This window comes from Coptis chinensis, chromosome 4 (assembly GCF_015680905.1).
Source record: "Coptis chinensis isolate HL-2020 chromosome 4, ASM1568090v1, whole genome shotgun sequence".
Lineage (NCBI taxonomy): Eukaryota > Viridiplantae > Streptophyta > Magnoliopsida > Ranunculales > Ranunculaceae > Coptis > Coptis chinensis.
The window spans coordinates 55,977,610-55,998,737 of NC_141459.1; the positions used below are offsets into that span (position 1 = coordinate 55,977,610).

At 39.6% G+C, this 21,128-nt stretch overlaps 1 pseudogene; it reads right to left on the reverse strand.

Annotated features, from left to right (window-relative positions):
• Nucleotides 1–13,946: 13,946 nt before the first annotated feature.
• Nucleotides 13,947–15,096, reverse strand: LOC147504077 (small ribosomal subunit protein uS9m pseudogene; annotated as a pseudogene).
• Between the last annotated feature and the right edge of the window lie 6,032 nt (nucleotides 15,097–21,128).

Consider the following 21,128-nt stretch of genomic DNA (forward strand, 5'->3'; position numbering starts at 1 on the left):
AGGGCATCGACACTCGCTCGATTGCCTAATTGTAGTCTACTTGTAAGAACAACCATAAAGCAAAAGGTCATAGATTAAAAGTATTGGTGCATTTTAATCTCTTGAATTCCCTCTCTTATAAATTCTCAATAGTTTAGCAATTTAGTTTAGTTTAGCATTAGAATCTAAAATCTCTACAATCATAGTTTTTAATCCCTTAAACCCCCTTTCCAGTCTTGTCCTTCACATAACATACACTTAAAAGTGGAACGATATCCTACTCATCATTTACTTATTAAGGGATAATTAGGTTTTGATACGCTTCTATTTTGTTCAACGACCATACACCATCTACATACACAAAAAGAAGCGTGTCAAGGACCAAACTGTTTGATTTTTACAATGTAGGAACTTCCGTTAAATTTCTCTAACACCGTTTCTAATTTATATTAATTTGTTTTTTTTTTTTCAACATTGCAAATTATAAAATTTATATTAATTTTTTTCAACATTACAAATTAATTTATATTAATTTTTTTTTAACATTACAAATTAATTTTCATTTGTATTAATTTATAAAATGAAAATTAATACAAATTATAAATGGTGTTAAAGAAATTTGACAGAAGTTCCTACATTGCAAAAATCAAACAGTTTGATCCCCATATTGTCAAAACGTGTAAAGTTTGATACCTTTTTTAGTTGTTTTTTCTAATCAATATGGATACTAATTAATTGCCAACAGAAACCATAGTCAATAGTCAAACCCGACCGAAAGTACATGTGATGAAATAAAAAAATGAAAGCCAATCAAGCTCGCGACAACACATCTCAGACAGCTGAGGAACCACTGAACCATCATGGATAAATTAGGAATTGGACCTCAAAATTCCACAGTCACAACACCAACAGGAAAATGATTTCAACTTCATATCACAACAGTAATATAAGTCAAATTTTTAACAAAAATGGAGAACAGGAAAGGTATAGAAGCTCACAAGACTGCTAATTTGCGTAAGTGGGTAAAGGTGCAGTTAATTTGGAATACACATTTGTGGTTACAACTCTCCAAAATTAACAATGATTTCATTTATGCTATGCTTTGCACATGAGGAATTTTAACTAAAAGCTGGACAAATATAAGTTTAAGAGATAAGTTCTAAGGGTTTTGGTTATGCCTCAACAGGTGGTTCTACTACCATCTTAACTACCAAGATGGCTTAAACCCACTTGTTGCCGCCAATTAGGATCACTAGAAAACTGGTCAAATCTGTCCTTCATGCCAAGACTATGGTTTTATTGGTGATATATAATCCCTGATCCCCTTAAATCCCTTTTCCCAGTGAAGTTGGGAATCTAATATGAGACCTAGGGCCCAACCCCCAAGTTTTAACCAGTAGCTGAGCACATTCATGCCAAGAGTGCAGTGAGGTTTATAACAAAACGTGACCACAGCCTGATCCCCTCATGACCTAATATACACAATAATTAGTCAATCATTTGCTTTATAGTTTATACCCAAGTGAAGTCTTAGTATGTATATTCATTTGTTGTGTAACAATAGTTAGCTGATGAAGAAAACAGAACTTCAACTTACTTTAGCAAGAAGGTTGGTATGTTTTATTAGAACACCTTATTACCAAAGAAGTACTAGTCGAAACACATGATATGGAAATTTTGTAGCGAATTTTCTCCCTACCTAGCTTAGGCTGTGTGACTTTTTTTGCCATGCAGCGGATGGTATAGCAGCCTTTGTGCCTTAAGTGTGCCATATTGTCAAGACAATACTGTCCAGAATTCATTGATTGCCATTCTTTTGCACTACACCAGAACTGTTAAAATACGACAAAATCTTTTTAACCCAAACGACATTTGTCATCTATCGGCGGTTCCAACACAAATAAGGTCGGATCATCTAGGAATTTACTCAAAAGTAGTCAAAATAGGAAATACGGTTTCTTCCTCCTCATTTTCATTTTCCAAGTTTCTCCGAGATTTAAATGGCTTAAAACCCAGGGTTTTGATTCACTTATTTTTCCTCTACTCAATTCTTCATCTTCTCTCCCAAACTCCCAATCATGCAGTTGTTTTCTTTGGTTAACGGAAACATGAACAACGATTCTGGTAAGTGTTCTTCTTTCCATGGTTGTTTTCTTTCAATCAATTTCAATCAATTTCCATGGTATATTGGTATTTGTTCAAGTAATGTTAGTTAAAATATTATTTAGAACTAAGAATCGCATAATATATCCTAATTATAACCTTTAGTTTGGATTAAATTTATTTGTCTCATTTTCAGAATTGCAAATCAAATTTTGTGATTGAATGGAACTCAATGAAATCAAATTTTCAAGTTTTTATATAAGACCTAGAAGAATTAATACACATACTAAGTTGAAGCTCACAAGAGAAGATCGATTATGATGGCGAGAGAAAGCTTGTAGCCTGGTAAAACAGTTCTTCTTCCAAGCTAGGTTTGATAGAGAGTATTGATGAAGAATTTATTACAATTTTTGACATATGTGTTGTCTCGCTGATTTGGCATATGATAGTTGTTCACAAAAGTCAAGATTGTGGGGTCAAAGGCGCCCATCTAGTCGATAACACACTAGTACCAACAAAGATATTTTGTAGGAAGACAAAGAGAGAATGTAATGAAGAAAATAGCTAAGACATCAAACCTTGAATAGGTATGGTTTAAAGTTGATGTTTCTAAGAAAGTAATAAAATTTGTGTTGTTTCTAATAAAAATATGCCATGGATTTGACATATGTGCCATTCACCAACAGCAACAATAAGTCTTTGCTTATTAACTTCAGGTGGGTAACTTGTCATGTGCATCGTAGGCAGGCAATTAAACATTTAAACCCCTTGTGAAGCTTTTACGGATTGTACTTGTCTTTCTTGACGGGTTTAATTAAAGACGCAAGTTCCGTGGATCCTTGGTGGAGGAAGATATTAATGTTAAGTTCTTGGTCCAGCTGGACAAGTTGATCCGCTTGCTTGAGACTCCAATCTTTTCTTACCTTAGACTGCAGGTGCACAGCTCATTTCATTTTGTGTAATCTCCAAAAGTTGTGTTTACTTTTTGTAATGGTCTATATTATTTCAGTTTTGTAAAACCACATTCGACAAGGCTAGAATCTTGAAATGAGCTGATTTTTCCTAATTATATTGGAATCAATATTGATTCCAATATAATTAGGGCTCTTCAAGCTAGGTTCTTACCTGCTGCACAAGTTCCTCAGTCCACTCTTAGCATCCTGACTTTGTTCATATCATTCGTCACTTTTAAAAAATCGATATTCCACTCCAACGGTCCAAATATGCATGCACAAGTAATCTTGAAAAAAGGGAGGGAAGATATGGTATTGTGGATGAGAAGGATCCTTAAATCTTCACTTTTGAAAATTGAAAACTTTGTCTTAAACTTAAAAGAGGAGATGGGCAAAGTGACACAACATTTAGTATAAACAATCTTTTCATATCTTTATTCTCTTTTAGTACTACTATTATTGCGAGACTTCTCTTGTAGTACTAGTGTACTACTACTATACTAATACTTGTATGGCGGAAATAGTCGAGAAATCTTCTTGATTGAGTTTCCAATCTCCCGTGGCTAAGATGGGGTCCAGAGAAGAAGGTGTTCGATAGATTATGTTGTTTCTCTCTCTATGAATGAGAATACAATTCCAAGGGGACGACGAAGAATGTTCCACAAGGAGGTGAAAGAAGAGGAATTTTCATATGCAAATACAAATTGTCTTTCGTTTACATGTTGTATTTGTTGCTTTCGTCTTGCTATAATGGTAAGTTGGATTTCTTTGTTGGTTTTATGCACGTTTAGAAATTTTATCAAACAATGTGGTCATCGGTTGCACCGCCGCTTGTTATGTATTTTTAACCAAGTTAAGCTCTTTCATTCCTCTCAATGAACGGTTCTCGAAAGGTTTACCAATTCATATAAGTCTTAAATAAATTGCACTCGTCCGCCTACTAGTAGTTCGAGATGCGGATGTTTTGTTGTTAAGAGAGAATATTCCGCTTCTAATTTTAATAACGAGAGCACGTGATATTTGTGATTCTACAAGTCTATTGATGAGAAACCCATTATTCCTCTCTAAATTTTAATGCAGGTCATGCTTTGCGATTTTAATTGGGATGCTAACCGCAGTTGGCACTTCACCAAATCCTATACAACGAAATCAATAAACACCTTAGCGTATGGCCTTCGTTACATTTAACTTCTACAAATGGGATCCCATATTGAGGATGTGGAATATATTGAAAACCGTGGAAATAACACGTGCTCAGTCAAGCTTTCTGAATTTGTTATCGACATTATGATAAGTGATGCAAGCAAAGACATCTTGAGGTGGATCTTGATCCATGATACATTTTACCAACTTCTTTCTTTCTTTCGCTCGCTTGTTTGTTCGTTTCATTAATTATTTTATTCTGTTTTTGGCTAGAGTCTCATGAACACCTTTCTAAATCATGTATTCCTAGCATTCATTTATTGAAGAGAATTGTGGTATGTTCACATTTTGGGTGTTATGAAGTGATGAGGAATGTGACATGGGCCCTCTTTGCAAGTCGAAGGGCTCTCAATGCTATAACCATTAGATACAAAAATGGTGTTGTCCAAGCTTTCCATAGAGACCGTGGGAGTAACTATATCGCTCTACATCTACTCACGAACTTGTAAACTCTTGATATTATCGATCAAGGTTGGGGCAAAGACAACATCATAACTCTGCAGTTTGGTATCATGGAATCACTTGATCCTATAACCGGTGAGACTAGAGGAAATCCCAAACCAATCCCACCAGATGATCTAATCAACATTGTAGGAATATCGGTACCAGATGGTGCGGCTTCTTGGCATGTGAAAGTAAGCAAATTTCTGATTCGCCATCATTATTCCGGCATTGCCTATCAAGGACTCTCCCAATGGAAGTATAGTAGCAGTTGTAGGTGTTACTACAAAGACTATATAGTGTAGGTCAGTGATGAAGGAACGGTAGAATTCCACGGTGGATATATGTACCGACTACTCAAGAGGGTATGTAATCGCGCCACTTCAACAAATGCTCCATTATCGGAGAAATTTGTCTAAGCGGGCCTAAGCTTATGGTGCTTGTAGATTCGGAAGATCGAATCATAAGGTTAGGAGCCAAATGGTTGGAGAAAGCTTTTGGGAATCATTCTAGCCTTAAACTCAAGGTTCATGAGAGAATGTCGGTTTTGGGACATCAAAAATATTACATTGATTCATTCTTTCTAAATCTAAAGAGACTTCCTCTGGTGAGCTTCAACAACTTATTAGTTTATTCTTCGGTCTTGTAATTCTTGTTCCTCAAAGTGAGGAGAACTTGATAAGTGAAAAGTACCAAAATGCATTGATTTTGATTTTTTTTTTTCTCCTTTCTATTTCGTATCAGATGGTGAGTAGTAAGTGAAAATGTGATTCCAGTTTCAATACTATCGAATTTTGCCATGGGGAACCTTATGAGAAGGTAAGGACAAATCAATATTTGACGAGATTGAAAACTTCTTTGGTTTTCCACAACTCCTAGTGTCATGCCTTCTTGCGTAGGTTTTACCTATATAGATAAATTGGTTATTACTTCTTTATTATCCTTTTTGTTTTTCCTGAAACCTTCATTTAAATCGAGTTACAGGTTTATTCAATCCTCTATTGAGATTGCAGCTATTGCGAGCCCCTATGGAGCCATTTTTGAAATATTTTATCATAGGGCTAAATTTTCAGGAGACGGACAAGATGCGGTGAGTCGATTTATTCTTTCGGGGCTCATGATCACTTAGATATACAACATTTCAAACTTCCATTACAATGTTGCCCGTAAATAGCAAAAACTCTTATCCAAATTCATTGTACTTGCATGTAATTGGGTTTTGCATTCACTAACTATGCCAACGTTTAAGATATTCTTAGGGTCCTATCAAAGTCACTTGGTTGATTAGAGGCATTGGCGGAGTTTTGCAGCTTCAATAGGATTTTATGTATGGGGATGGAAACTAACTTCGCGCCTAGGGCGGAAGCTTACTTATATGAGCAATTCTAGAGGATTGGCCTCACAATTGTGTAATCTTGTGGCAACTATGATCATGATGACTACGTTGAAACTTCGGTGTCAAGTTGCCATGTTTTCGTTGGTTCCTTGATAGGCATAGGCATTCGATCCTTGGGTGAGTTTTACAAATATAATTACACGAACGGGACTGCTCTTAAAGACCTCTAATACATTATTTTCTTAAGCATTCTATGGTTTTATTTTTGGCAGTAGCGTGAACCGAAGCTCTTCATCAAATTCTTATTTGGATGGGTGTTCACCATAGTATTTTGCGGTGTGGTTGCTTGTGGAATCTACTCCTTCACAATATTCTCCCCGCCTACGTAGTCCCCCGATTTTTCCTTTGCCACATCGATATGGACATAACATTCAATTTACTTTACATTAATTTGTTTTGTTTCTCGAATCTTTGCTTATACTTAGGACGTTATACTACTTTGGTTGTTGAATTGGTCTTAGAATCAATCTGTTGTGAGAAGCTCATTGATTGATTGGTTAGCTTTAATAGAAATGCAGATTAGTAGATTCTCGATGCAATGTACTTGCAGATCTTAATTACACGCATGCCTGTGGTATTGTTAGTGGGTTGTAAAAGTACTAAAAAAGCTGCAATGGTTTGTTAGTGAGTAACTTCTTGATGGGAACCTTTAACTGTTGTTATTAGTTTGAGATCTTTGAGTAGGCTATAAAATTGTTACTATTAGCCATTTGATGATGGATGAGGACTGGGCTTTGTCTATTACTACACACTTCAAAAGGCACAAGTATCTGTTTATTACTGATGCTATTAATGCTTCTGAACTGTAGGGGCATTTTTTGCCCTCGATTCGCATTTTTTTTAAAAATGAAAAACAAAACCGACACTTGTCAAGTGTTGTAGAAAAAAAGCGCAAAAAAACGGGTCACCATACGAAACCCAAAAGTGTCTTTTTTTTTTAAAAATGACACCCAAAAGTGTCTTTTTTCAACAGATATGGTGTAGTGTTGAATCCTCATCCAAAGGTCGGATCATGGGAGTTATGCCTCTTAATATGTTCATGTTCATACCTTGCATGCAGTGTTTTAAGAAACACATCAAAGCCTTGAGGCTCATTGCCTCTGTGAGGCTTACGGCAAGCCTCCGAGTCACTTGAGGCTTAAGCCTCAATAAAATAGAATAAAGAAAAATTGGGATTTGATGGCGATAGTTTGGGATTTCTAATAGAATAAGGTGTTTTGATGCTCAAAACATAGCCTAATAGGGATTGCTTAATTTGTAAAGAAGTTATGAGGGGGTTAAGTGTCAAAAAACAGAAAAGAAAAATGGAGGAAAAAAAGTATTAGTGTGAAAACCTGTGAGGCTTAAGGCGCACCTTGAGGCTTAAGCCTCAGTGCATTTTCTTAGACCTTGCTTGCATGTAATCCACTCAATATAACAAAAATACATTAATCCAATTAGCTAAAGGTGGTTAAATGATTAAATGATTAAATGATTCCAATTCTCACTTTCCTAATGCACAACATTGTTGGGAGATTTCACTAGAAAGTCACACCTCAATTTAGCTACTTTCTATCCCAAATGATTTCAACTTGGAGCTCACACCAAGGAAATCACCCACCCAAGACTTTGGTAGTTATCACAACAAACTCAAACAAGCAAAGTCACTAATTTATCATCACCCATAACAAGCAAACAATAAATAAGAAAGTAAATATGCAAAGAGACACAAATATTTAGGTGGTTCGGTAAATGTTACCTACATCCACACAAGAGCCGAGTTTCCGTTATAGCAAAGATTGGAGAGTTTACAAGAGATATCAAGAATCAAGAACAAGAGGCCTCACTCAAACCCTTGCTCAATAGAGCTCCCACAATACCCAAGAAATGAATCTCTCAAAGTTGTCTCAAAACCCTAATCTATTTCCTTTAACGAGAAAAAGGTGAAAATGGGCTTTGGGCGAAATTTCATTAAAGCTGTCAAAATTCGGAAAGTTTGAACTTTAACTTCAAAACGACACCATCAGTCGTTGGGAGGTAAAACCAACAACATTACTTCCAAGCGGTGCACGCTGATTTCGGTGCTTTTCCCAAACGACTTCACCAAGTCGTTTGGCTCTCTTCCCACACGATGCCCACATGTCATTCAAGCTCTTTGGTGAGATACCGTGAGCTTCATTATTTCGGCGGTTTGGACCAACAATCTCCCACTTGGAACCTTCGAGATTCTACATGCACATCACATCTCAATTGTAACAACTCCATCCAATTCCAATTTTACTAAAGACACACTCGGCTCATCCATCATGGTCTTCAATCAAGAAGACCCCACCGGTTGAACACAACTTCAACTTCTCGATGAAACCTGGTCTTGGTCAACATATCCGCCGAATTATCACTCCCTTGGATCTTCTCAAGTGCCAAAACCTCATCCTCCAACAGAGATCGGATAAAATGATACCGAAGACCAATATGCTTGGTCATAGAATGAAAGGTGGAATTCTTAGCAAGATGTATAGCACTCTGACTGTCACTGTGTAACACACTCCTCTCTTGCTTCATCCCAAGCTCTTCCATCAATCCCTGTAACCAGATCATCTCCTTGCTTGCCTCTGTAACGGCCACATACTCTGCTTTTGTGGTAGACAAAGCAACAATCTTCTATAACTGAGAAATCCAACTCACTGTAGTAGCACCTACTGTAAAGACATAACCAGTAGTGCTTTTTCTGCGATCTACCTCACCTGCAAAATCGGCATCCACATACCCTTGCAGGTTCACAACACCCCTTCCATAACATAGGCATATTTCTCTGTGGTACATCTTAGATATCTCAATATCCACTTCACAGCTTCCCAATGTTGCTTGCCAGGATTAGACATAAATCGACTGACAGCTCCCACTGTTTGGGCTATATTCGGACGCGTGCAAACCATGGCATACATAAGACTTCCAATGGCAGAGGCGTATGGTACCTTAGCCATGAAGTTTCTTTCCTCAACAGTTTTGGGAGAGTGTTCTTTGGACAACTTGAAGTGGACTGCCAAAGGTGTGCAAACTGGTTTCACAGTACCCATGTTGAACCTCTTCAATACCTTCTTAACATATCATCCGAGACAACTTGGAATACCTTTCGCTTTATCTCTTCTGATCCTCATCCCTAGAATCTGTTTCGCTGCACCCAAGTCCTTCATAAAGAACTGATCACTTGCCAACTTCCCTTTCAATCTCCCAATTTCTAACATATCAGAACTCGCTACTAACATATCATCAACATATAGTAATAGGATGATGTAGCTGGAGTCGAACCTCTTGAAGTAGCAACAATGGTCAGCGTTGCACTTATAGTAGCCATTTCCTTGCATGAAGTTATCAAACTTCCTGTACCACTGCCTAGGGGCTTGTTTCAAACTATACAAACTCTTTCTGAGCCTACATACCATATTCTCTTTACTCTTCTTGATGAAACCCTCCGGTTGTTGCATGTAAATTTCCTCAACTAGGTCACCATGGAGGAAGGCAATTTTAACATCCAACTGCTCAAGATACAAATCTTCCGCTGCAACAATACTCAACACTGACCGAATAGTATTCAGTTTCACCACTGGGGAGAATATCTCTATGAAGTCAACGCCTGCTTTCTGCTGAAAACCCTTGACTACTAGCCTTGCTTTGTATCTCTGGGAACCATCATGTTCCTCTTTGACTCTAAACACCCATTTGTTCTGTAGAGTCTTCTTGCCTATGGGTAGTTTGGCTAACTCCCACGTGTCATTAGAGATGAGGGACTTCATCTCATCTTGCATAGCAAGCTCCCACTTGCTTGCATCACTCGCCTCCAATGCTTCATCATAGCATTAAGGCTCGTCACCATCAGTAAGTAGCAAGTAATTCACATAGGTGGAGGGCCGGATATCTCGTACTCGGTACATGTGGCCTGGATGTCTTCCTTGGGGCACGAGGTGGAGATGGACTCGGTGGTGTAGTATCCTCATTATTCTCTGAGTCACTACTACTGTCATCCTCTGACTATGGGGCTCCCACTATACCACGACTTACATCGAAGTCTTCTAACTCAACATACTCTGTGCCGCTCTCTGTACCCGATTTCTTGGTTTGTGCTTCATCTATGTCATTGTACATCACCTTCTCATTAAACACAACATCTCTACTACGAATGATTTTCCGATTTTGATCATCCCAAAAGCGATACCCAAAATCATTATCGCCATAGCTGATGAAGGTGCACTTTAGTGACTTAGCATCAAGCTTGCTTCTAGCTTGGTCACTAATGTGGACATAGGACACACAACCAAACACCTTCAAATAGGAAAGGTTCACATCTTTCCCGCTTCCACACTTCCTCTAGAATCTTAAAGTCCAAAAGTATTGATGGTCATTGATCAGGTAAGCTGCTGTGCTAACACTTTCTGTCCAGAACTGCTTGGGCAAGCCTACTAGTGTACGCATACACCTAGCTCTCTTTGTCAGTGTTCTATTCATCCGCTCTGCAACCCCATTCTGATGAGGTGTCCCTGACAAAGTCTTTTCCATCTTGATGCCATTGTCAGCACAGTACTTCTTAAAACCTGAATCCTCATACTCTCCACCGTTGTCGGATCTCAGCTTCTTTACTTTCAAGCTTGTCTCATTCTCAGCCATGGCCTTCCAAGTCTTGAACACTTCAAATACTTCTGACTTGTGTCTCAAGAAATAAACCCACACCTTCCTAGTATGGTCATCAATGAAAGTCATAAAATATAACTTTTCACCAAGTGAAGAGACATTAGCTGGCCCCCAGACATCTATATGAATCAACTCAAGCTTTCTAGCTTTCGGAGTCTGACCCATTCTTTGAAAACTCACCCGCTTCTGCTTTCCAAATACACAGTTCTCACAGAAGTCAATTTCAGTCGCCTGTAACTTTGGGAGTTTACTAGAAGACTGAAGGATTTTCATTCCTTTCTCACTCATGTGACCAAGTTTGCGGTGCCAAACATTCAGATCCTCTTTGCCATGTACCACAACAATCGACTCACACCCATGTGTAGTCATGTGGAGAGTACCATCTTTCTTACCATTTGCAACAACCATTGAACCCTTCGAGACTTTCCAAGTATCACCGGTGAAGACTGTAACAAATCCTTCACTTGCCAATTGCCCCACAGAAATCAAATTCTTTCTCAAATCCGGAACGTGTTTGATGTCCCTCAATAACCATGATGAGCCATTCATCTTGACATGCACGTCACCCTTGCCGACAATATCACAAGGTTGGTCATCACCGAGGGGACCGTTCCAAGGTCACCTTCGGTGTAGTTCTCAAGGAACTCTCGATGTGAGGTAGCATAGAAAGATGCGCCGGAATCAAGTACCCAAGACTCCTTCTTGTACTCCATCGAACATATCAAAGCATCATCTACCATCTCAATAATATTAGCTTCTTGATTCTTTTTCTTGTTCTTATTAATGTTGTTGTTGTTTCTTGGTGTTGGGCAATTGTTACTATAGTGGTCATGCTTACCACAATTGTAACATACAACTTCACTTATGTCTCGAGGATTGTGTTCAAACGCTTTGCAATTGAGGGGATTGAGATTTCGATCTCCCCCTCCACTTTTTCTTACTACGACTCCTGTTTGAATTTATTCCCCTACTTTCAATGTTCAATACCGACCCTGAGAAGATGAAGGACAATCTTGTCTCCGGTTTCCTCGGTTAGTATCATACTAACAACGTGCTCAAACTTCAACTTGGTAATTCCCGCAGAGCCACTAATAGCCGCCATAGTCGCCTTCCAACTTGGAGGCAATTGTCCAAGTATCGCCAAAGCTAGCACCTCATCACTAAATGTAATCTCAACCGACTCCAATTGGTCCTTAGTTTGGTTGAATTCATTTAGGTGATCCTTGAAGGAGGTCCCCTCCGACATTCTCATACTAAATAGCTTGGTGATCAAATAGACTTTGTTCGCGGCCGAGGGTTGTTCATACATCTTAGTAAGTGCCTCCATGAGAGACTTCGCCGTCTTCTCGGTTTTAATATTGAAGACTACCGACTTCGAGAGACTCAATCGGATTGTGGCCAATGCCTTTCTATCTTGCAAATCCCATTTGTCTTGTGGAATCTCATCGAGCTTCTCACTTATCAATGTTTCCATCAAATCATTTTGATAGAGTACGTCCTCGATTTGCATCTTCCAATAGCCGAAGTTTGTTCAGTCAAACTTCTTTATCTTGTAGCTTTCCTTTTCGGTTGTCATGACTTCCACTGAACCAAAACAACGGTGGAGAACCTCTCAGAGGAGTTTCTTCAAATACCTAGCTCTCAATGCTAAATGTGAAGTCTTTCCTCACTCACCTTGTTTCAATGATTCAAAACCGTGCTCTGATACCACTTGTTGGGAGATTTCACTAGAAAGTCACACCTCAATCTAGCTACTTTCTATCCCAAATGATTTCAACTTGGAGCTCACACCAAGAAAATCACCCACTCAAGACTTTGGTAGTTATCATAACAAACTCAAACAAGCAAAACCACTAATTTATCATTACTCATAACAAGCAAACAATAAATAAGAAAATAAATATTTGAAGAGACACAAAGATTTAGGTGGTTTGGTAAATGTTACCTACATCCACACAAGAGCCGAGTTTCCGTTATAGCAAAGATTGGAGAGTTTATAAGAGATATTAAGAATCAAGAACAAGAGGTCTCACTCAAACCCTAGCTCAATAGAGCTCCCACAATACCCAAGAAATGAATCTTTCAAAGTTGTCTCAAAACCCTAATTTATTTTCTTTATATAGGTGTACATAGAAAAAGGTGAGAAAATAGGCTTTGGGCCGAAATTTCATTAAACTGTCGAAATTCCGGAAAGTTTCAGAACTTTAACTTCAAACGACACCATCAGGTCGTTGGGAGGTAAAACCAACAACATTACTTCCAAACGGTGCATGTAGACCGCTCAGTGCTTTTCCCAAACGACTTCACCAAGTCGTTTGGCTCTCTTCCCACACGATGCCCACATGTCGTTCAAGCTTGCTGGTGAGATACCAGAGCTTCATTCGCTCGACGGTTCCACAGACCAACAAACATGAATCTTGAGCTACTCTCAATCAAAAATCAGTTCGAAACATTTGAAATTCCAAATTTCCTACACTTGCGAGAATCCACGCCACAAGTAGTGGACTAAATTTTTTTTTTATCTGTAAAATTCACTTTGTATTTATAATAGTAATAGTAATGATTACAATGTTTTTGGTCCATGTAGCAAGGGGCTACTCGTCCAATTAGTGGACTAAACTATACGCCTACTAAAAACAAAGAAAATACAGTTTTAATCTCTGGAACAACATTACATCTTAGAGACCATACATTTCTAGAACATAGAAAAGCCCGACTTGCAGTACTCTGGAGAACGGTTGGAAGAGGAGTGGGACAGGTACAATTGATGGTTGGGATAGATCAGGATCATGTGCTTGGGTGGATCGTTCGCAGTTTCTGGTGGAGAGGTCTGATGGCAACTGCGGTACTGGTGTTGCTTTGGTGGTCCAGTTTGCTTGTTTTTAATGCTTCATTTTCTACACACTTTTGTTTGTACTTTTTGGTCTGAAGGTTGGCAATGATGACCATGGTGGTTTGTTGGACTTGTGAGTATCGAGTTTTGCATCATTGCATGTATGTGGGGTTTAGGATCATGGCATTTCAGCCCTATTAGCTATTGGCTAATTCTATAGGTGTTGATATAACTCTCCTTATGTCAATTTGATATCTGGCCATCGATCAAAACAAAACACCCCATGAACCTTCCAAAAAGCCGCATATGCAGAATTTTGTGAATTTAACCTCTATATGTATGACAATTTGTAAAAGCAATAAATAAATAAACCTCACCTGAGATACCACCTCCTTTCACAGTACACTTGATATCCCAAAGACCCAAAGTTTTTGTCTCGCACGATGATCGTAATCGGAAAGTAAACATCAAATTGCTTATCGTTCGCAAGAAATTTTCCCTCATCAGGTTCAATCCAAACACGAGCTACACTGCACTTCCTTCTTCCAGTTCCATAAGCTCTTCCTTTCTCATCGACTCGCCTCACTCGTGATTTGTCAATTTCCTCCTGCTTCCGGCGTTCTATTTCAGCTCTTGTATAACTCTTCTGACTTTTCTCAGAAATAGTGTCTTCAATTTCACTTAGAGGGGACAATCCCTCCACTCCTTCTAAATCCTTCAGAGCGATCAAACTGTCTAGCATGGCATCTGTTATTCCGGCTGCTGCAATCAGGTCTCCAAAAGCACGGTTCGGACCTGCCAGTTGTTCAAATGGAACAGTTAAATTAATGACTCGCACTTAGAAAAAATATAATTCTATTACATTTTCCAAATTTTCTCTCCAAGCCAAGTATAGGGGTGCAGTTCATATAGGAAAAGCCATAATGAAAATTAAAATTGCCTTGTTAAGCTACGACACAGCTTAAGTGCATGAATGTCTCAACTTTAGAACAAAAATCTCACAATATGTAGGAAAAAGTTTTATCTGAGAACAAAACTCTTCATATTAGTTTTGGATAATTAGGCAATATCTATCCATCAAGAAGATATTGACCAGTACAATTTTAGCTCTGCACTTTTGCTTCTTTTCATTTAAAATGAGTTAAAACTTATTTCCATGAAGTCACGACTTGCATAAGAAATTCTTCACCAAAAACCAACTCATAATAGAGTTCAAGTTCCTAGAAACCATATCACGGAAGCAAGGATATGCCCTTTTCCCGCAATGGTTTGCATCTTTGAAGAACATCAAAGAAACTTATCATTAAGGGAAGCTAATGCCATCTAACACCTCACCCATCACCATGTTTAATTTCAAAGAGAAAACATCGAATTGTACTCATTATCCTATACTCTGTCTGGCATCAAATGCTGAAGACTATGGCTATAACTTTCTTAGTCGTATATCCATGTGTATATTGTTGGAGTTATCCCTCACATGAGGAGAGAAACTGGAGCTGGACAGAAACGGGCAAACTCGACATCGCTAGAAGTCGCTTTACCAAGGCCGAGAGAAAGTGACTTCGGCTCGAGTTCCAAGAACATAGAGGCGACCCTTTCGGCTTCAGTCTTTAGCCGACCGGCCAGAGTGTGAGCCAGCGCTTTCAGTCTATTTTCGTGGGCCCTACTACGATTGCTGAAATTTGGTTTTTGGAGATAAACCCAAAATCAAGGTTTTGGAAAACCTAACCAAACAAGTCAGAAGGATTGGAATCCAGACTAAAACAAAGAGAGAGTACCTTTACAGAGATACAACCCTGTAAAGAGATAAGAGTGATCTAGTAAGGTGAGAGATCAGAAGGAGAGATTGTAATCTTCCTTCCCATTTTATTAAGAACTGGCTCTTGTGGAAGTAGGCATCATTGGCCGAACCACGGTAAATCTTTGTGTTGTGGTTTGCTTTTACTGCTTTACATTATTATCTGTTGTTAATAGTTGTTTAGTGAGTTGGGCATGTTAGTATAGGTTGTAGTTGATATTTGAGATTTATCTGTAGTTGAAGTGTGTTCATACAAGTTATCTGTGTAGTGGGGGAATCGATTGGTATTGATATAATCCCCAACAAGTGGTATCAGAGCCTTGGTTAGAATAGCCTAGGGTGTTATCCGAATCTTGGTCGGGAAGGTGTTTGTTAAAATTCGAGAGAAGATTTGAGGTTAAATAACTTGTAGAGATAGACCATTCCGTGAACACTTCGTGATGATGAGTCCGAATAGGAAGAACTACACCATCCGGAAAGCCAAGATGGAAGACTTGCTATTTTGAAAGGACTTGGCACTTCCCATTGAGAATGAGGGAGTAAAACCGAAAAAAGGCCCGAGGCCGAAAGTGGAAAAAGCTTGACGTAAAGCCGATTGGATACATTCGACGATGGATTGACGAATTGTCTTTCACCATGTGGCCCAAGATTAAACCTTGAGCCTATGGAAGAAACTTCGAAGACCTTTATGAGAGAAAGTCGAGGTGGAAACAAAGTGCTAGTCGTTAAGAAGTTTGCGAACCACGAGAAGTACCAAGAAGGTTCTTCAATGTCCGAGCATCTTAATGAAGTACAGAATATCATCAATCGGATGCATTTGATGAAGATCAATTTGGGAGACGAAGTTGAGGCTTTGTTTCTATTAGGCTCTCTACCGAGACATTAGCGGTTTCTCTACATGGAGCGACCAAGGATGGAATTGTTACCATGGAGATGGCTACCACGCCTTTGTTGAATGAGGAGACTAGAAGGAGTGCAAGAATGCTCTTCTAACTCGGAGGTCCTTTTCACAGAGAAACGGGGAGAGGTCGGCGAAAACCATCTCGTTCTAGAGGTGATGATGTAGTAAATCTAGGGGTGAAGCTAGAACTCCTAAGGCAGAGGCAATGTTACTATTGTGCCACCAAAGGCCACTTCGGATATGAAAGTCGTAAGAATCAAGAGGGATGAGAAGAATAACTGGTACATGAAGACATGGTGCGGAGGAACGGAAACACAAAGCGGAGATACTACCGCACTAGTTCTTGTCGATGTGGTGCGTCTTTGTCTTAGTACCTCATGTCGATACTGAGTGGGTGATAGATCTGAGGAGCATCCTATCACGCCACACCGCGACATTGGGGATTCTTCACTACCTACGGTACCGTGGTGAATATGGTGAAGTAAGGATGGGTAATGATGGAGTCTCAAGATTATAGGCATTGGAGATGTTCATGTAGAAACCAATGTCGGCTACACCTTGACACTCAAGGATGTAAGACATGTCCCCGACATACGGCTAAAGCCTAATTTCGGCCGGAAATTAGATGATGATGGCTTTGTAAACTCGTTTTGGTAACGGGGTATGGAACCCACCGCAGGTTCCATTGTAGCGAGCGGAGGAAAGAAAAAACTTGCTCTCTTTACAAAACACGGGCTAGTTTGTGTAAAGCGAAGCGAATCAAAGAAAAGAAGCTTCATCCGAATCGTGGCACAAGAGATCGTGTCACATGGGCATAAAAAGGGATGGAAGTTCTTGCTAAGCAAAAGGCCATGCCGGACATTAAAGGTACACATTTAAATACATGTACTCATTGTTTGGTAGGAAAGCAACACAGGTGTCTTTCCAAAGATTCCGAATCTCACAAAAGGACACCGCCCTCGAAGCTAGTGCATACGGACTTATGTGGTCCTATGAGAGTGAAGTCCCACCGGGGAGTTTTCAGACTTTTGACATTCATTGATGATCGTCCAAGAAAGATATGGGCCTATAGTCAAGACCAAGGATGAAGTACTTGGCGTGTTTGAGAAATTCCACAAACATGGTGGAAAGAGAATTTGGGAAGTTGTTGAAGTGTATTCGCCGGATAATGGGGGTGAGTACATTGGGCCATTTGAAGAGTATTTGCCGAGTCATGGGATTCGTCATGAGCGGACCGTTCCCAAGACACCGCAAATGTAATGGAATAGCAGAGAGAATGAACCGTACCATTGTAGAGAGGATAAGATGTATGCTATCTCACTCTAAGCTACCTAGAAGCTCTTGGGTAGAAGCAATCGTCTGCATACCAGTGCATGTGATCAACTGTCACCAAAGAAAGCCTCCTCGAATAGTGATTATCCGAGAGAGAGTATGGTCAGCAGAGATTTTGATTATGGATACTTGAGGGTATTTGGGTGCGAGGGCATTTGTGCATATTCGAAGGATGAGAGATCCAAGCTTGATGACAAAGCCAAGCGGTGCATTTTTCCGGGTTATGGAGATGAAAAGTTTGGTTACAAACTCTATGATCCGATCAACAAGAAGGTAATCTGAAGTCGAGATGTTGTGTTCTTAGAAGACCAAACCATAGCAGACTTTGAGGAGGGTGAGAAGCTACGCCTTTCACCAATGATCTTGTTGATTCGAACCGAAGTTCCTCTTGTGGAACGTCGCGTAAGGCATTGAGAATGCAGAGAACCATGAGTTTGAAGCTCATGATGAGAATCCTATTGCTCATGATGGGATAGAACCTATTGGTATAGAAGATGCAGATGAGATGCATGAACCACCACCGAGCAAGCGAAGTGTATCCTCCGAGGCACCGGCCAGATGGGGCAAGGAGGTCCGAGGAAGGGAGAATAGCTTCAACCGGTATCCACCACATGCGTGCGTGCTACTATCGGATGGTGGAGAAACTATATACTATCAAGAGGCCTTTGCAGACAAAGAAAAATGGTTGAAGGCCATGCATGGCGAGATGGATTCTTTGCATAAGAATCACACTTATGAAGTTAGTTGAGAAACCCACGGGGAGAAAAGTTCTCAAGAATAAGTGGATATACAAAGTCAAGCATAGGAGAACAATCCTCACCCAAGGCACAAAGCTTCGCCTTGTTGTGAAGGGATTCGGTCAAAGGAAAGGGATTGACTTTGATGAGATTTTTCTCTCAGAGTGAAGATGACTTCTATCCGGGTGGTATTAGGTATGGCCGCAAGTATGAACCTAGAGGTTGACTAGATGTTAAGATGCTTTTCTTCATGGAGACCTTGAAGAAGATGTCTACATGGAAGGGTTTGAGGTCAAAGGCAAGGAGCACCTAGTATGCAAGCCGATAAAGAGCTTGTATGGATTGAAAGCAAGCACCGAGACGGTGGTACATAAAGTTTGATTCCTTTATGGCGAAGCAAGGATACAAGAAGTCCGCTTAGATCATTGTGTGTTTGTTGAGAGATTTCCGGATGGGGATTTTTCATTGTCTTATTCTTTGTATGTGGATGATATGTTGATAGTTGGCCCAAACATCAACAAGATATCCAAGTGAAGAAAGACTTGAGTAAGTCCTTTGAGATGAAGGATTTGGGTCAAGCAAAACAGATACTTGGGATGCGGATCACTTTCGTGATGTAAAGAGTGGAAAGTTGTGGCTTTCTCAAGAAAGCTACATCGGTGAAAGGTGTTGAAGAGATTCAACATGGATCAATGCGCCGATCGGTTAATCGCTTGGTGGCGAGTTCCGCATGACCAAAGAGATGTGTCCTGGGGGTGAGCATGAGCGAGTCGGATGGAAAAGATTCCTTATGCATCCCATGATGGGCGCTTTGATGTATGCCATGGTGTGTACTAGACGGATATTGCTTTGCCGTTGGGGTGGTAAGCGATTCAATCCAAATCCGGGTAAAGAGCATTGGGAAGGTGTTAAGTGGATATTGAGATATCTCAAAGGCACTTCCAAATCGTGTTTGTGTTTTGGTGGAAGTAAGCCCTTACTTGAAGGCAATCGATGCGGACATGGCGGTGATGTTGACTCGATGAAGTCCACCTCGGTTATCCGGTTACTTTTGCGGGGGAGCGGTTTCTTGGCAATCTAAGTTGCAAAAGTGTGTTGCCCTCTCCACTTCATTTAAAAGTATATTGCCACCGAAAGTGTTGCAAAAGAGTTGCTATGGATGAAGAGGTTCTTCGACGAAATAGGGCTAAAGCGTAAAACAGCGGTTTGTAGTTCTATGTGATATCGAGGCGCCATCCACTTGAGCAAGAATCCGAGTTTTCATTCTAGATCCAAGCACATACACGTGCGTTATCATTGGATTAGAGAAGTACTTTCGAAGACAAGCATTTGTGTATCGAGAAGATCCATACCGTCAAGAACGGGTCGGGATATGATGACAAAGTCTTACCGAAAGGTAAGTTTGATGTTTGTTGTGCTATCACGGAATGGCAAAAGACTCCCTCTCTTGATTTGGCAATTGCATGGAGGTTTCGAGGTGGGGCATTGAGTTATCCCTCACATGAGGAGAGAAACCGAGCCGACGTAAACGGGCAAACTCGACATCGCGGAAGTCGATACCGGGCCAGATAGGCGACTCATAATCGAGTTCCAAAGAAGGCGACCAGCTCAAAAGAAGCGCCAGCCATCTTTCCAGTCTTTAAGCTACGACGCCAGCTTGAGTGCGCCCGGCCAGTTCTATTTTCGTGGGCCCTTGCTAATTTCGAAATTTGGTTTTGGAGATAAAACCAAAATCAAGGTTTTGGAAAACCTAACCAAACAAGTCGGAAGGATTGGAATCGGACTAAAACAAAGAGAGTACCTTTGAGAGATACAACCACAGAAAAGAGATAAGAGTGATCTAGTAAGGTGAGATTTGTAAGGAGAGATTGTAATCTTCCTTCCCATTTTATTAAGAATGGCTCTTGTGGAAGTAGGCATCATTGGCAACCACTCGGTAAATCTTTGTGTTGTGGTTTTGCTTTTATCGCTTTACATTATTATCATTTGTTAATAGTTGTTTAGTGAGTTGGGCATGTTAGTATAGGTTGTAGTTGATATTTGAGATTTATCTGGAGTTGAAGTGTGTTCATACAAGTTATCTGTGTAGTGGGGGAATCGATTGGTATTGATATAATCCCCAACATATATATCCTGCTATATATAAAACCAGGTCAGAAACATATGCATCCTGCTATATACAGTAGCAAACATGTGATGACATATTGACATTTATCTATATTAAGTCACTAACTTATATTATAAAGAATTCTTCACTGAATAAACAGCTCATCTTGGAATTCAAGTTCCTAGGAACATACTTATTGGAGGCTCGTGAACTTAGTCTCAGCACATGGTGAATCTTTCAAACCACACCTTTACGCAACGCAAGGATACACCTTTTCTTACAATGGTTTGCATCTTTGAAGAACATCAAATAAACTTATCTTTAAAATTTTGAGTCAAGCTCTATCCCTTTAAAAGTAGTGTTAAAAGAATCTTTCAATAAAGTAAAATTTAAAACACCTTTAGAAATTTTAAAGTCAATAAATAAAGGCTAAAGTCAACATTCTCATTCTATTTTACTCTATTATGATAGTTTGAAATATGTTGACTTTGACTTTAGAACAGCCTACTTTCAAATACTTTATCGACTTTAACACTCTTTTAAAAGGGATAGAGAGCTATCGGAAGGAAGCTGAGGCCATCTTGCACCTTGCCATGTTTAATTCTAATGAGAACACATTGCATGTTGTTACTCATTAATCTATAATTTTATAGTGACAATACATACTTAAGCCTATGGCT